This window comes from Loxodonta africana, chromosome 3, assembly GCF_030014295.1.
Source record: "Loxodonta africana isolate mLoxAfr1 chromosome 3, mLoxAfr1.hap2, whole genome shotgun sequence".
Classification (NCBI taxonomy): domain Eukaryota; kingdom Metazoa; phylum Chordata; class Mammalia; order Proboscidea; family Elephantidae; genus Loxodonta; species Loxodonta africana.
Window position 1 is genome coordinate 135,958,699 of NC_087344.1, and position 12,422 is coordinate 135,971,120.

General features: G+C 47.5%; 2 non-coding genes across 2 annotated transcripts; both read left to right on the forward strand.

Annotated features, from left to right (window-relative positions):
- Positions 1 to 4,627: 4,627 nt before the first annotated feature.
- TRNAV-CAC (transfer RNA valine (anticodon CAC)) lies at positions 4,628 to 4,700 on the forward strand. The gene has a single exon. It is a non-coding gene; the product is annotated as a tRNA-Val (tRNA).
- A 7,194-nt stretch (positions 4,701 to 11,894) lies between these two features.
- On the forward strand, positions 11,895 to 12,065 carry LOC111752903 (U1 spliceosomal RNA). Its single transcript, XR_002787798.1, has one exon. It is a non-coding gene; the product is annotated as a U1 spliceosomal RNA (small nuclear RNA).
- Positions 12,066 to 12,422: the final 357 nt, after the last annotated feature.

A 12,422-nucleotide genomic window follows, 5' to 3' on the forward strand; every position in this document is an offset into this window, starting at 1 on the left:
CCTCCAGGGGATAAAAGTAGGGGCAAATGAGCATGTCTGTGGACTTTACAATTAATTTTACTCAAAGGATTTGGACTTTTCCCCTAGTTCCTGAGGGGTAATCTCTAAACACCTGAGGTTTTCCCAGTGATTGGAGTCTTAGTAATTCCTGGAGGGGCTCCAGATCACACCTGAGAGTTTATGCTGAAAGGACAAGAGGGGCCTCTTTGAGAGGACAAAGAGGAAAAGTCCCCAAGAGGCTGGGTTAGAGGGATATTGCCAAAGGAAAGGAGTAAACAAGGGATCCTGACATATCTGCAAGTTACTGTGAAATGGGGTAGCAAATACATATATGTGGAGAGACGGACAAAGCAAATGTGGAAATTGTTCATTGGTAAATGTACATGAAGAATATATGAAGTTACTACTCTTTCAACTTTTTTATGTTTGAAATTGTTTTGAAATGGAAGATTTGGAGCTTTTGTCCCAGGTTCTACTTTGTTCTCTTGAGATGAACATTCTGAAAGTGAAAGGTTAGGTTTCTAAGATGAGGACAACAGGAGCGGAGGTGCGGTTCCCGGTGGCCTAGAGCAAGATGCAGTTCCCGGGGCACCAAACCGCTGGGACTCTTCCGCATCAAACAAGGCTAAAGAAGACCCCTGCGGAGGAGAGCCTTCGCAAAACAGCTTTCCCTGATCGGGAGCCTAACCCTGGTCTCAGACATGAAAGCACTGAATCCTAGCCACTAGACCACCAGGGACCTGCCAGCAGGTCTGTTATCTCCAGCCTGGAGACAGTACATCTCTTTGCACCAAACTCGGGGAAGCCAGAAGACTACCTTCTCGGATGCCGCCCTCTTCTCCAGCGATTGTCCCCCAAGGCCTTTCCTCCTTGCCTTCTCCAAAGGCGAACCAGCCTGCCATACACTGTCAGGTCTCCGCAAGTATCTGAGCAAGGGGGCTCTTCACTGCAGCACCTGAGGCCTGACCTAGAGATGCGCCTTTGCGGGGCCGCACCGTGTGGAGAGATGGTGGCCGGGTCCAGGGCAGGGGACGAGCCTTCAGGGAGGAGGCGCCCAGGGTGGGAAGGGGGCCGAGCACAAGCCCCCGAGAACTCTAACAACAAAAAGGGCTCAGACGGTTGCAGAAGTGAAGACAGCCTGGATGAATAATTCTTTCCAACAGGGCCCCAGGGCCCCCGAATTGAACTCCGGATTTTCCCCCTGAAGTCCGCTGCGCCTGCCGTTTTCCCATCTTTGTTGATGGCAACTCCATCCTTCCTTATACTCAGGCAAAAAACTGCGAGTTCTCCTTGGCGCCCGTCTTTTCCTCAGACCCCACATCTAATTACTTAGGGATTTACCTGTTCTCTTTGGCGGTCCAGTGGTTAAGAACTTAGGCTGCTATACAAAGAGTCGGTACTTCGTTCCACTCCACCAACCGCTCCGTGGAAACCGTATGGGGCTGTTCTACTCTGCTTGCTACGAGTCGGAATAGACTCAACCACAACGGGTCTTTTGGTATTGTGTCTGTCAAATGTGGATGTTGGTCTACACAGTCCCTCCCTTTCCTGAGCTCTGAATTTGGACCAATGACTCTCCCGGAACAGGCTGGAGATCAATTTAAGGCGTGACCCTCGGCTTGCTCAGACCTTACGGTTCGGCACCCTTAATTTCAGGGCATGGGGTTTGGCTACCTTTGCCCCTTTTCTTTGGCTCTGTCCCTCGAAGTCAGCCTGTTCCCAGCCTGTCTTGGAGTAGAGGACATGCTTGAGACCCCTCCGCTCAACTCCTCTCTCCAGGTTAAGAAACCAACTCCTTTGGGGTTCCGCCTGCAGAGAAGCTTCAGAAGGCGCGTTTTCTCGTGTCCTGAACTCCGCGCGGCCTGGGGTGCGATACGCGGGGCTCACGCGGTGAGTTTGTGGTTCCGCAGTTGCCCGCTGTTCTCCCCGCCTCTGTAAGGGAAGGACAATCTTCCCCTTCGTCCTATTCAGGAGGGATCGCAAAGGGTCCTGACTCGACAGAAAGGCGGTGAACCCTCTCCTCTGGGTGGGCGGGGAGGCGGAAGATAGATGAAGAAAACAAAAAAATGAAGGGAAGGGGAAATGCACGTTATGAAATTTCTTGCTCTAAAGCTACCGGGAAGTCTGCCTTGTCTGCAACGGGGGGTCCTAGGTCGCTGGTGAGCGTAATGTAGTCCATCTCCACTCTAAGCCAAAAAAACAAAAACAAAGTCGAGCACCGGGTCCAGGTTTCCAGTGAGCAAGCAATCCGCGCCTTCCCCAGCGTGGGGGAGCACTTGAACTTCGCGTGTGAAGGCAGTGCGGTAACCCCCTGCACCAAGAGCAGCAACTGCGGGAGAAAACGGCACGTTCTTCCCCCGCCCCCCACCACCCGACCCATTTTTTTTAAAGTTGATTTCTAAAGGAAATCCTATGCAGAATAACATTAAAGTCTTTGAGCTACAGAAACTCTTTGCCTATTGGCGGCTGCCGCAAAGCAAAGGTGAAAAACCTGCGCAAACCGCCTGCGTTACTATTCGCACTGCATGATCTGTTGAGCAGAAAAATAAAAAAGGCAAACGAAGATGAGTTTCGAGCACTGAAATAAAACTGCCCTTCAAAAAACATCTCCAGGAGTGCGGAGGGAGAAATCAAGCGATCCTGACATCTGCACGAGCTTCCCCTGGGGCCTGCGGTTTATACTTGGCTTCGTGGTCTGGTGTCCAACAGAATCCAATGCAGGCCTTCATGGCTGGCTTGGCCTGTGTTGGTTGTTCGATATTTTCAAAGAGCCAAATGCCCGAAGACACATATTTCAGCCTTTGCTAAGGTACGGCTAAAACATGAAGGCCTGATTAAAGTAGTGGACTGAAATCCAGTCGCACAGAACAAGAGACGCCACAAGCGTCAGAGGGGGGACAGCAGAGAGGTGCTGAGGCAGAAGGGCTTCTGAGGAAAGAGCCCAGGTCAGGCCCCAGGGAGAGCGCAGGGTAGGGCCTGGAGGGAGGCTTCTACTGTTCCCGGGTGGACCGGAAGTGTGGGTCATTTTGAGTGTGTGTGTGTGTGTGTGTGATACAACAGGTAACAAAACACTTGCCATTTCAACCACTTTATGTGCACAATTCAGTGACAGTAATTAGGCTCATCATGTTGTGGAACCATCACCACTGTCCCTTTCCAAAGGTTTTCATCATCCTTAACAGAAATGCAGTGCCCTTTAAGCTATCTTTCCTGCCTTTTCCCTCCCACCCGCCCCTGGTGACCACTAATAAACTTTGGCCTCTATGAATTTGCTCTTCTAGAGATTCCAAGTAAGTGGGATCATATAATCTTTGTCCTTTTGCGTCTGGCTTATTTCATTCAGCATAATTTTTTAGGTTCATCCATGTCTTAACATTTATCAGAATTTCCTTTCTCTGTGCAGCTGAATAATATTCCATTGTATGGATATACCGCATTTTGCTTATCCATTCATCTGTTGATGGACCGTCGGGTTGTTTACACTTTTTGCTATTGTGAATAATGCTGCAATGAGCATTCGTATACAAGGATCTGTTCGCATTCCTGTTTTCAATTCTTTGGGGGTATATACCTAGTAGTGGAGGTGTTGGGTCATTTGGGAATTCTGTGGTTAACTTTTTGAGGAACCACCAAACGGATTTCCACAGAGGCTGTACCATTTTACAATCCCACCAGCAATGGGTGAGGGTTCCAATTTTCCACATCCTCAGCAATGCTTGTTTTCCGGTTTTCTGCCAAACGGTTGAGCCCTCGACTAGTAACCGAAAGGTTTGTGTTTGGAACCCATGCAGAGGCGCCTCGGAAGGCAAGTCTGGCGATCTGCTTCTGAAAGATCCAAAACTCGAAGCCGTTGCCGTCCAGTCAATTCTGACTCATAGCGGCCCTATAGGACAGAGTAGAACTGCCCCACAGGGTTTCAAGGCTGTGATCTTTACAGAAGCAGGCTGCCACATCTTTCTCCCCCAGAGCGGCTAATGGATTCCAACTGCTGACCTTTCAGTTAGCAGCCGAGCGCTTTAACCACTGCACCACCAAGTCACAGCCTTCAAAACCCTATGGAGCAGTTCTGCACTGCACTCATGGGGTCGCCATGAGTCCTAATCGACTCCATGGCAGCTAACAGCAAGTGGGGGGATGAATAACGAGTAGTGACATGGGACATCTTTTCACGGAGGCAGGGTTCATTTGTCAAGAGCACCAGCACCCTTAATTCACAGCTCCTGGGCTGTGGGGAGCTGGAGAGCCCCAGAGGAGCTTAGTTCTGAAAATGGAAACTCTAGTGAGCTGCGGGATTCCCAAGCCCGGGGGTGGGCCCCTGAAGTCCCAGCTTCCGGGATAGGTGCAGAAAACTACGTTAGGGCCTAACTGAAGCCGCAGACTCCTTTGCCTGAAGGGATTGTTGATGTCCGCCCACCCTCCCCTCCAACCCCCCCACCCTCCCCCCCACCCCCCCACCCCCCCCACCCGCCCACCCCCCCACCCCCCCCCCAGGGCTTTCTCTAGCACTTTGCTGTAAGCAGTCGAATTTCAAATGTAATTGAATTCCCTGTGTTAGAAGCCAAAGTACTTGGGGACTGCAGGTCTTACAATGTTTATGCATAAAATCTTAGGCTGACTCACCTGCAGGGTTTCCGTAGTGTAGTGGTGATCACGTTCGCCTCACACGCGAAAGGTCCCCGGTTCGAAACCGGGCGGGAACAAGCTTCTTTTCCTAAAAGGTGATTGTTCACCAATAGTCTTCTAAGGAGAAGGGAAAAACAAACAAACAAACAAACAAAAAAACATGGCAGGAGGACTTCCATTACTCAGCACCTCAAGCCAGACCTCATTTCTCTTCCCTAAGTTAGATGGGAGATCAGGACACAATTCTCCTCTGGGTCTTGGGAGGGGGGGCCCCAAACGAGGCCCGCTTTATGTTAGTTTTAGTTCTGGAGAGTTCTAAAGGTTCTCTTTGTTCTCTTTTATCAGGCCTTCATGTTTTAGCCGTACCTTAGCAAAGGCTGAAATATGTGTCTTCGGGCATTTGGCTCTTTGAAAATATCGAACAACCAACACAGGCCAAGCCAGCCATGAAGGCCTGCATTGGATTCTGTTGGACACCAGACCACGAAGCCAAGTATAAACCGCAGGCCCCAGGGGAAGCTCGTGCAGATGTCAGGATCGCTTGATTTCTCCCTCCGCACTCCTGGAGATGTTTTTTGAAGGGCAGTTTTATTTCAGTGCTCGAAACTCATCTTCGTTTGCCTTTTTTATTTTTCTGCTCAACAGATCATGCAGTGCGAATAGTAACGCAGGCGGTTTGCGCAGGTTTTTCACCTTTGCTTTGCGGCAGCCGCCAATAGGCAAAGAGTTTCTGTAGCTCAAAGACTTTAATGTTATTCTGCATAGGATTTCCTTTAGAAATCAACTTTAAAAAAAATGGGTCGGGTGGTGGGGGGCGGGGGAAGAACGTGCCGTTTTCTCCCGCAGTTGCTGCTCTTGGTGCAGGGGGTTACCGCACTGCCTTCACACGCGAAGTTCAAGTGCTCCCCCACGCTGGGGAAGGCGCGGATTGCTTGCTCACTGGAAACCTGGACCCGGTGCTCGACTTTGTTTTTGTTTTTTTGGCTTAGAGTGGAGATGGACTACATTACGCTCACCAGCGACCTAGGACCCCCCGTTGCAGACAAGGCAGACTTCCCGGTAGCTTTAGAGCAAGAAATTTCATAACGTGCATTTCCCCTTCCCTTCATTTTTTTGTTTTCTTCATCTATCTTCCGCCTCCCCGCCCACCCAGAGGAGAGGGTTCACCGCCTTTCTGTCGAGTCAGGACCCTTTGCGATCCCTCCTGAATAGGACGAAGGGGAAGATTGTCCTTCCCTTACAGAGGCGGGGAGAACAGCGGGCAACTGCGGAACCACAAACTCACCGCGTGAGCCCCGCGTATCGCACCCCAGGCCGCGCGGAGTTCAGGACACGAGAAAACGCGCCTTCTGAAGCTTCTCTGCAGGCGGAACCCCAAAGGAGTTGGTTTCTTAACCTGGAGAGAGGAGTTGAGCGGAGGGGTCTCAAGCATGTCCTCTACTCCAAGACAGGCTGGGAACAGGCTGACTTCGAGGGACAGAGCCAAAGAAAAGGGGCAAAGGTAGCCAAACCCCATGCCCTGAAATTAAGGGTGCCGAACCGTAAGGTCTGAGCAAGCCGAGGGTCACGCCTTAAATTGATCTCCAGCCTGTTCCGGGAGAGTCATTGGTCCAAATTCAGAGCTCAGAAAAGGGAGGGACTGTGTAGACCAACATCCACATTTGACAGACACAATACCAAAAGACCCGTTGTGGTTGAGTCTATTCCGACTCGTAGCAAGCAGAGTAGAACAGCCCCATACGGTTTCCACGGAGCGGTTGGCGGAGTGGAAGTACCGACTCTTTGTATAGCAGCCTAAGTTCTTAACCACTGGACCGCCAAAGAGAACAGGTAAATCCCTAGGTAATTAGATGTGGGGTCTGAGGAAAAGACGGGCGCCAAGGAGAACTCGCAGTTTTTTGCCTGAGTATAAGGAAGGATGGAGTTGCCATCAACAAAGATGGGAAAACGGCAGGCGCAGCGGACTTCAGGGGGAAAATCCGGAGTTCAATTCGGGGGCCCTGGGGCCCTGTTGGAAAGAATTATTCATCCAGGCTGTCTTCACTTCTGCAACCGTCTGAGCCCTTTTTGTTGTTAGAGTTCTCGGGGGCTTGTGCTGGGCCCCCTTCCCACCCTGGGCGCCTCCTCCCTGAAGGCTTATCCCCTGCCCTGGACCCGGCCACCATCTCTCCACACGGTGCGGCCCCGCAAAGGCGCATCTCTAGGTCAGGCTTCAGGTGCTGCAGTGAAGAGCCCCCTTGCTCAGAAACTTGAGGAGACCTCACAGCGCTAGGCATGTGGCAGGCTGGCTTGGGTTTTGGAGAAGGCAAGGGGGAAAGGGCCTTGGGGGACAATCGCTGGAGAAGAGGGCGGCATCCGAGAAGGTAGTCTTCTGGCTTCCCCGAGTTTGGTGCAAAGAGATGTACTGTCTCTCCAGGCTGGAGATAACAGACCTGCTGGCAGGTCCCTGGTGGTCTAGTGGCTAGGATTCAGCGCTTTCATCACCATGGTGCGGGTTTGGTTCCGGTCAGGGGAAGTTGTTTGGCGATGCCTCTCTTCCGCAGGGGTCTTCTTTAGCCTTGTTTGATGCGGAAGAGTCCCAGCATGGCCCAAGCTTGGGATGTGAGAGGGGATGAGCAGCTGTTCAGTAGCTTGGTGCCCCGGGAACTGCATCCTGCTCTAGGCCACCGGGAACCGCGCCTCCGCTCCTGTTGTCCTAATCTTAGAAACCTATCCTTTCACTTTCAGAATGTTCATCTCAAGAAAACAAAGTAGAACCTGGGACAAAAGCTCCAAATCTTCCATTTCAAAACAATTTCAAACATAAAAAAGTTGAAAGAGTAGTAACTTTATATATTCTTCATGTACATTTACCAATGAGCATTTTCCACATTTGCTTTGTCCGTCTCTCCACATATATGTATTTGCTACCCCATTTCACAGTAACTTGCAGATATGTCAGGATCCCTTGTTTACTCCTTTCCTTTGGCAATATCCCTCTAACCCAGCCTCTTGGGGACTTTTCCTCTTTGTCCTCTCAAAGAGGCCCCTCTTGTCCTTTCAGCATAAACTCTCAGGTGTGATCTGGAGCCCCTCCAGGAATTACTAAGACTCCAATCACTGGGAAAACCTCAGGTGTTTAGAGATTACCCCTCAGGAACCAGGGGAAAAGTCCAAATCCTTTGAGTAAAATTAATTGTAAAGTCCACAGACATGCTCATTTGTCCCTACTTTTATCCCCTGGAAGGGTCAAGAAGATACTACCTTCAATAAGGCTGTGACAAATACATCCTACAGAGCTGTTTTCACCTCCTCAAAGAACTCTGGTGGGTAATTTATGAACAACAGTGGAAACTGCTGCCATTGAACTGGGATCCTTGAAATGAATGGGGATGATAGGAAGATGGGATTAGAAGGACCAAGTCACAACATTTAACCCTTCAAAGACAAGGTGATCTCAGTTACTACATTGAGTACAGAACTTAAGCAGTAATCAGAATGGTCTGTCCCTCAAAGCTCTTTGGCATTAACTCATTGATCAGTGTCTCTAAAAATGCAGTTGATGGGCGACCTATTAAAGTCTTACTTGATTTGCATAAGCAGAAACACTGTGGGTCTGGTGAACATAGTCTGACTTGAATCACAGCAATATTCACAGACCCTGAATAAATTCACAAGCACTGAACTCTTTGAATGAAAGAGAGGTAGATCCCTTCAAGGAAGAATCTGTTTGTTTATACAGTCAAAAATCAATTCTCTTAGGCCTTTAGCCAAATGGCATATTCCCACCAAAGTTATCTGAGTAGAATGACCCCTTAGTAAATATTATTTTATCCCAGAATATTATGAATTTACACTATAGTAGGATAAATATTACCTTACCTTAATTATTAGTCCATTTTCATAACCAAAAAACGTTTTAGAAGGATTGGCATCAGGGTTGATCATCAGTGAAACTAGAATGAGGCAAGTTTAGAATGTGACCATCTATTTGACTTTGACTATCAGGAGATTTACCTTTCCTAGGAAGCAAAAGTAGAGTAGATAAATGTATATTTAAGCAGGGTTTAACAATTTTAGAGTAGATAAAATTATTCGTAGGTTATTTTAGTTACCAGTTGGGAAAAGTATTAAGGTAATCAATGGCCTTTTAATGTGTGGTGGCTAAGGTTGTGTGTCAACTTGGCTGGGCCATGATTCTAGTTGTTTGGCAGTTATGTAATGATGTAATTTGGCAGTTAAATAGTGGTGTAGTCATCCTGCATGATGTGATCTGACATGACTAGCCAATCAATTGTAAGGCGTTTTCCTTGGGGGCGTGGCCTGCATCCAATACATGTATGGGTGTTTTGTAAAGCTCGCTTACTTGCTCTGGATCCTGCTTCTGGCTGGTCATTATCTGACTTCCAGTTCTGGGGACTTTAGTCGGCTGCCTGCCACCTTACCTGCTGACCTTGTGTTTGTCAGCCCGTGCAGGTATGTGAGATGGGAGAAGCCTCCAGCCTGATGTCTGACCCATAGACTTGGGACTTGCTATCCTCTACAACCGTGTGAGCTATTTCCTCGTAATAAAGCTATCTGTCTCTATATATACCTATCTCTCTCTCTATATATATATACAGTTATACACACATGCACACACGCGCGCACACACACACACACACACATCCATACACACGTTTCACTGGTTTTGCTTCTCTTGAGAACCCAGCCTTAGACATTTGGTACTGAGTGTGGTTCCAGAGAAACAGAATCATAAGGATGAATCTGACTCATAATGACCCTATAGGACAGATTAGAACCGTCCCATAGAGTTTCCAAGAGTGCCTGGTGTATTTGAACTGCCGACCTTTTGGTTAACAGCTGTAGCTCTTAACCACTATGCCACCAGGGTTTCCAAAATAATATGTATAGAAATCGTTAAATGAGAACCTAATTTGCTGGATAAACTTTCACCAAAAATGCAATACAATATCTAAAAAAAAGAAAGAAAGAAAAGAATAAAGAAATGCTCAGGTTTGTCACAAATAAAGTCGTTTAGTTTATTGTAAGGTAAGTATGGTAAGGTATACAAGTGAGAACTCAAGGCATTCATTTAGCACTGGAAAATTAGAATTAACAATTACAAGGTTAGTTTAAACGTTACAGAGCAAATCTTTATAGACCTTGGGCTTTTACCTTTAACAAGTGGTCTTGGGGAGGAGACCTGACCATCTCTTGAACTCAGAGGAGGTCCCCCGTAGCTAGGGTCTAAAGCCGGTTGTGGTGAGCAGTATCTCAGCAGGCTTCTTAGTCTTTAGACAGAGAGCTAGAGAGACTGTTTGCTTCTGTCTTCTTCTCTGAAAATGAGCAGAAACCCAGGGGTTTATATACCATGTGTGCTGTCATGTTCAACTATAATTGGTATACTTTATTGCCAATTAAGGGCATTGTTGTATGACATATTTATGTTTCTCTAATTTATGTTCTTGTTGTCGTTAGGTGCCGTGGAGTCGATTCGGACTCATAGGCCCTATGTACAACAGAATGAAACACTGCCTGGTCCTGCACCATTCTCACAATTTATAGAGATTTGATTAATGTTACCTTCTGTTATCACAGACTGCAGGTGCACAGCCTAATTTCAGAAAACTATTTACAACCTACTCTACAGCCCCGGTGGTGCAGTAGGTAAGAGCTCAGCTGCTAACCAAAAATCATGGCAGTTTGAATCCACCAGTCGCTCCTTGGAAACCCTATGGGGCAGATTCAGAATCCACTGGAGGACAATGGGTTTGGTTTCCACGTACTTCTAGGATCTCTTTTCAAGGTTAGAACAACTTTCTAAAGATTTACAGTTAATGGTTAGAGAGCATTATAGAAATATATGTGTCTATTTCTAAATTTGGAGATTCCCTATTTCTAACTTCACATTATAAGTGACTTATACATAGGTGAAGGGTTATGAAAACATCTCAACAGTGTAAAAAGCACTAGTGTAAAATGCATACATCCTAGTGAGCTGATTGGAGAATATCACAAGAAGCGTACATAACAATAGTGTTTCTCTGTTCCTGCCTGGTGACTGAGTCTGGCTGCTAGTATTCAGGGCATGGGGCTGGGATAGAGGGTTCAGCATTTGGTTGTTACACTGTCACCTAATCCCTTATTTTCAGTAGGGCCTTGTCCTCCAGTGTGCGACTGGTCACCATGCCACACACTCTTTGCACACCCTGAACAGAACAGAACCCTCCAATTAATATTTTGTGATTTGACAAACAGAATAGAATCTATTTGTAAATATTCAAATAGTCTTTGAGTTGGGCATTCCAAGCTCTACCTTCAGTTTTTCCTGGGTTATATTTATACATGAAGGCAAGCAGATCGGGTCATCTGTAAAACTTTCCCCGGGTATTTTGTCAAAGTTGGAAGATTATTTCTGCCTTTGTGGAACATAAAGTGCTAAGATAAGGTAGGCACTGAAGGTCTGGGGATGGCCATCAGAGCAACAACAAAGTCCTACACCTTGCACAAGACTTTGAGATCGCCAACAGTTTTTGCTAAAAATTCCTACTGGATTCATGAAATTAGATTGGAAACTATCTTTATAAAAACCAATAGTGGTAAAACCAGTAAGGACTGGGGGCTTTCACTCCACTGGGCAGTCCCTCTAGCTTCAGAAGGACTGTTTCTTCTTTTCTGAGGATGGCTTGAAATTTCAGTTGAAATGGTATATCACAAAGAAGACTCGATTTGCGAGGGACCAGCTTCCTTTGTAAACATTTAGAATCAAGTAGGACATTTGTTCTATTCTACACATTAAGAGCCATTATTCCGAAAAGGCTTCACAGGCTTCAGCTGACCGCCAAAGGGGTGTAGGAAGGAGAGAGGTGAAGAACCCACACAGTCAGGTGACCTGCAGCTGGGCCAGGCCTCCTGGGCTCTGCTGCCTGCCTACAAGTTAGCTGGGGAGGGGAAAACTAGATGTCACCTCTGCCTCCAGCTGCCGGCCTGCTTGTTGGCTGACTGGGAGGAATGAAAGGAGGCAAACGAAGTGTGGGTCAGAGGGAAGAAGTGGGTTCCTTGACGGCACCAACAGGGGTGTGTGTTATGTATATATGGCAGCGTAGTGGTTGTTGGGTCCGCATGTGCTGTTTAACCACGTTGTGATTTTCCAGTCTAGATCTGTAGGTTGAAATTGGGCACAGTAGGACCGTAGAGGGCTGAGGGCTCGGGAGTATGGATAGCGAAATGACTGTATGTATAAAGCGTAAGCAGTGTGAGGCTGTGGCGAGGCATCACTCGAGCAACTTGTACTTACCTCGCAGAGATGATACTGTGCTCACGAAGGTGGCTTTCCTAGGGCGAGGCTTATTCATTGCATTCTGGATTCCGGATGTGCTGACCCCTGTGATTTCCCCAGATATGGGAGACTTGACTGCACAATTTGCTTGCAGAGTGGACTGCATTCGTGCTTTTTCCTGATTTTTGCTGTTCAAAAGACAGAATTGTGGTAGAGCAGTACTAACCTGCTGTCTGCACTAGCATTCTAAAGTTTCACGGGCTCATTGAAATGTGCATGCTAGTTTCCTACTTTTCTGGAGTTGATCAGAGGAATGCTGGTCCTGCTTTTTTATTTTGCAGGGAGCGTGAATGTGTGGGGAGCTAGGCAGAACCACTTTTCCCAAACTGACCAGTAAAAGACTCTTTCAAGCAGCAGCTGAGGTTCTGTACTGGGTCATTTCCAGAGATAGCTCAAAGTTTTCCCAGGAATACCTCTTATAAAAAAGATAAATTCGTGACTTTGAAGACCACGTGTTTATTTTCCTCAGCGTTCTGGG